Raw genomic sequence first — 5,157 nt, forward strand, 5'->3', positions numbered from 1 at the left:
GTTACGTTTAATTCGCAAATTGCAGTATTTACATATATTAATATGCCGTAATTTTATGTATTTAATATTTTCTTTATTTAATTTATCCTCCTTTAGTTTCTGTTAATGTCCTTTAATTTGTCAAATTAAAGTTAAAGTTTCAAAAATTGCCAAATGGATAGCTTCAGTTTTAATTGGTTAAGAATAATAATAACTTTAATTTGTCAAATTAAAGTTAAAGTTTCAAAAATTGCCAAATGGATAGCTTCATTTTTAAGAGTGAAAATATGTACATAATCATTTTAATTATGAAAAAGTTTTTTTTACTTTGCTGAGAATTGACAAAATTAGACAATTTTCACATTTAAGTCAACTTTACAAATTTTTCACTCTTCTCCCAAAGCAAGACAACATCTTTCTCGGTTAATTTTGGTCTTTGGGTGCAATCCCAAAATTTGCAGTCACTGTACATTTCTGCACTGCGATAAGCCAAATATGTGCTGAGGTCAAAGTGCAACGTGGTTTCTGCGCCCTAAAAAAACATGTGCAATTTAAATTAGCAATTCGTAATACTTTTGTAATCCGGGTTCTTGGGGTATTGGGAGTTTGGGGTAGGAAATTTGAGCAATACCAACGGGTCGTCGGGGTAGTCGGGGTTTTTAAATTTTATAAATGTGACATTAATTAAAGTACGCAAATTAAAGTACGTTCGACTCCTGTCACATTTTTAAAATTCGCCATTTCTCGTAACATTTTTTTCGTGATAAATGGACGTCGCCCGCGTCCCTTCTGGATTTTCCCTGTCGATATGCTTCGCAAGAAACTAAAAACTGATATATGCAGTGTATGCAGAATCGCACGAGGAATCCAACGCACTTATCAGATGTTCATTATCTCGAGCAGTTTTAAAGTTACTAGCTACTAACACTTAGCCTGAGCCCAGTAGGTAGGAACTGTAATGTAATGTTGTAATGATCAACTTTTTGTCCTCTTTTGTAACAAGTTTTTTTAGGTAGTACTCGACCACGTTCAGGTACTTGCGAAAGTACCTGAACCACTCTCTTTTCTTGACAATGTAGGTCAGAAATAGGTATACTATAGATATATAAACAGCAATCACGACATTACACATCACGCAGTGATCATCATGCAGTGATGATCAAGTCTTGGGATGGAGTGAAGAAGGGGAGAAGAGTCTTGCAGCAGATGCTGCTGCTGCTGCCCTTACCTTGTACAACCCTGACAAGTCAGAATGGAATAAAACTCTTGTCTACAAATACGCAACTACCATTCAAAAAGTCGTCCTTTATTTCCATCGCAATTCTCATTCAGTGCTGCGCATGAGCCACATGTGGGGTCATTTTAATGAACCCTTAAAAACGGTTCATTACAGAACCATTTTGCATGTGTACGCATACTTATTGAAATATAATCAATGTAATTAACCTGATGTATGTATTCATGACGATAAGACTGGAATCGATTGATGAAGAATATTCGATGAACTAGCCACGTGGCGGTCGCATCCGGTGGTCAGCGTAATATATAATCAAACCTTCCTTTATTTACTTTAATTAATTCCTTTTCTGACTAAACACAAGTTATGTAAATAAAATTGATGTTATACAAATCCCATTAAAACATTGTCTTACCTGGAAACGAATGAACTAATGAATGTATGTACCTAAGTTATTGACAACATAGATACGGCCAAGTCCATCGTCGGCTGAATAATATTTAGTCGTACTAATTCATAAAAGACCTAAGTGCAGTCGATGTTTCATTCAGAAACGACCGAAGTGCAGTGGTTACTTAATTCAGAAACAGGGCTGTGGTACTTAATTACTTTTGTACTTAATTACTTACTTAATTACCGAACTTGAAGTAATTGATAATTGATAATTGACTTCAATTACTCCAGAATTTTTCAAAGTAATTAAGTACTTAAGTACTTGAAGGACCTGGAGTAATTAAAATTAGAAGTACTTAATTACTTGGCCAAGTAGTAATTAGTAATTGAATTCTCAATTACTTTGATCAATTACTTAATCGAACATACTTGGGATGAAATACGCCTAGTCCCCTCTCCCGATGAACTCGAATTATGTAAATATCTTTAGCTGTGAACGCTTTGGCCATCATTCCCAATCAACATTTGCACTTCAAGCTTAATCCAATTTTATATTACAATTGTTTCAACTAGCTGTGCTCCATAGAATGCAAAAATTACCTAAGCAATCTCGTTTATCAGAGTCAGTTAAAATGCAATAGATAGAAATTCACGCACTAACAATTTTAAGATTTTAATTGTGTGAAGAAAACGACATCTATAGTAAAGATCGACAGCAATTTTAAACTGCTTTTGGATCCTATATAGATGAACTGTTTGCTGTACCAAAGATATAAAAGTTTTATCCTAGCCGGAAATGAATTTTTTGATCGAAAAAATTTAACCTTTAAATAGCATCTAATTAATTCTAAGTACGAGGGTTAAGTAATTGGTAATTAAGTAATTGACTTTCAATTACTAATAAGTAATTGGTAATTGAAAATCAATTACATGTTTGCAAAGTAACTGTAATTGATAATTAAGTTTAATTACTGGACAAAGAAGTATTTGTAATTGATACTTAATTCCAATTTTCGCAGACAGAGTAATTAAGAATTAGGAATTAATTACTTCCAGTGGTAATTGAACAGCCCTGTTCAGAAAAGACCTAAGTGCACAGAAAAAAGCAAGCAAAGACCTATGTGCAAGTATTTATTTACTTATGGCTAAATCGCGCGATATATGAAGACTCGTTTTGGCAAGATATATCAATTAGTAAATACATACTTGCACATAGGTCTTTTCTTGCTTTTTTCTGTGCACTTAGGTCTTTTCTGAATTAAGCATCGACTGCACTTAGGCTATTTCTGAATTAAACATCGACTGCACTTAGGTCTTTTATGAATTAGTACGACGTTTACGTAAATGTACATATGGAAATTCGCGGAATTATGTATATAGGGACACAAAATTCGTGGATTCGCCGAAAATTCGTGGAAAGATTAATGAATTCTTCATCATTCGTTTGTAACTATTAATCTATTCTGAAATTTGCGTACACATGGAATACACAAATGGAAACAGTTAATTATGGTTATATGTCTTCTTCCTAGTATTGATGGCATATCATTTTAACCTAAAATTTAACAGTGCTGTTGTCGACGCCTAGCACAAATAAGCACTTCTCATAAAACATTGATCTTGCGAAGCTCTAGTGATAAAAGTTTTTGAATTTAGAAATCCTTCAAAACCCAGTATGGTCACAATTCTTCTATTTTACTTCATAATGATCGCTTCCACTTTAAAATTACCACTGACCATAACTCAGCCGCGAATGGGGTGTACCTGGAAATATTCTATCTTGTCTCGCGGCGAGAATACTTCTAATCAAATTAATTTAAATGAGTTCTTTCTTCATAGTGCCACATCCAAATTTCCCATTATGCTGGAAACTTTTCCAGAAGAGAGGTCAATTCCACTTAACATGTCGACCTCAGTTTATAGACCATCGGATCAATGCAAAGTTCATGTGGTGATTGTAAAGCATTCTGACACGTTTTATTTGCCCACTGTTTATGGCGAGGATAACGCCAAAACGTTGGTATACATTACACCCGATGGGTGGCGTATGCGAGAAATAATTGTTAACAAACGTTGGGTCGGGTTAATTGATCATATTCGTGAAATTTTTGTGTTAAATGTTTCCTACGAGATAAACAAGTTGACATTGCTAAGAGGTTTTCAACACAGAGCCACAGAAGTGGTGGATTATGACCCTGAACAAGGTACGTAAATTAATCATTCATTTCATATTATGCTGAGAGATTTCTCTTTATAACCGAATTTGGAATTAGAATACTTTCCTTCAAAAATTTGAACAGTCCCCAATACAACTAAATGTGAAGTTTTGTATGTTTAATTTTTTCAAATTTTATTCAAAACACTAGATTCCTTCACCCATATCATAGCATTATTATGTTCGAGTATTAATGCCTGTTCCTAATCATACCTCTTAGGATATGATACTTAATGATTAGTCGAAGACATTTTTCTTTCTTGAAAGTTTCTACCTTTTTTCAGGAGTCCCTCAACTCAACGGAAACTTCAAACTTGCCAACATTTTGGTTTATGAACCAGAAGGGGATCAACGACACATATATCTGATAGCCCTACTTCATCTATCAAACCTCCCAGAACTTGACGCCTTACCAACCTTAATTGCTCCACAGTTCATAGTTTTACACCAATTGCAAACCAGCCTCAATTTTACTCCAGTGTTCCTACCAGATAACACAGCCCCTACGCAGCACCATCAGGACCGCAGAGGAATCAAACCTCCCACGATTTATACGCCAAAAATGTATTCATACGGCAAGACACGAATCAGCAATATAAATCCTTTGGTTACCACGTACTTAAAAATAAGAGAGGAAGCCTTGCATCTTTTATACTGCGTAAATGATCCGTCTCCCTACACCCCATCTGCTTTTCCTGAAATGTTATTTCACGCTTTCGACTATACGACATGGGCTTGTCTACTGGTTGCAATTGTTTGTTGTGCGCTCACCGCAAAATTTATCTCGGCCGGCGACCCGTACCCAGTTTTTGACATTTTTTGCGTATTATTTCGCCAAGATGTGAGCTTCTTTAAGCCACTGCATCTAATCCTTAGCCTCGTCCTTATCCCAGTCCTGTTCATGTATGAGGCCGATATAACGGCGCACGTCATTACGCCAAATGTTCCAAATATCTACAATAATTTTGAGCAATTAATTAATAACTCTTTTGCCATTTTGGTGAACAAGATTAATATTGGAGGTGGCACAACAGCCGATGAATATGAAAGTATCCCATATAAAATTGCCGATGCAAATTTGACATCAAAGAACATGATTAATTTTTATGTTGCTATACGTCAATTGAGAAAAATTATCCAGGAATTGGTAGAACGAAGGAGAAAATATGGAGAAACGAGGGAAAACGATACCAAAGCTGGGTATAGCTTGACAGAAGATGGTATAACAAATCTACTCAAATCTGCTCAAGTGATGTTGGGCATCTAAAATCTGTTTTAAATTTTAATTTAGAAGTTATTTTTTTGCTTTAGTAACCCTACGGAAACCGGTTTT

The sequence above is a fragment of the Folsomia candida genome, unplaced genomic scaffold (genome assembly GCF_002217175.1).
Source record: "Folsomia candida strain VU population unplaced genomic scaffold, ASM221717v1 Fcan01_Sc044, whole genome shotgun sequence".
Taxonomy (NCBI): domain Eukaryota; kingdom Metazoa; phylum Arthropoda; class Collembola; order Entomobryomorpha; family Isotomidae; genus Folsomia; species Folsomia candida.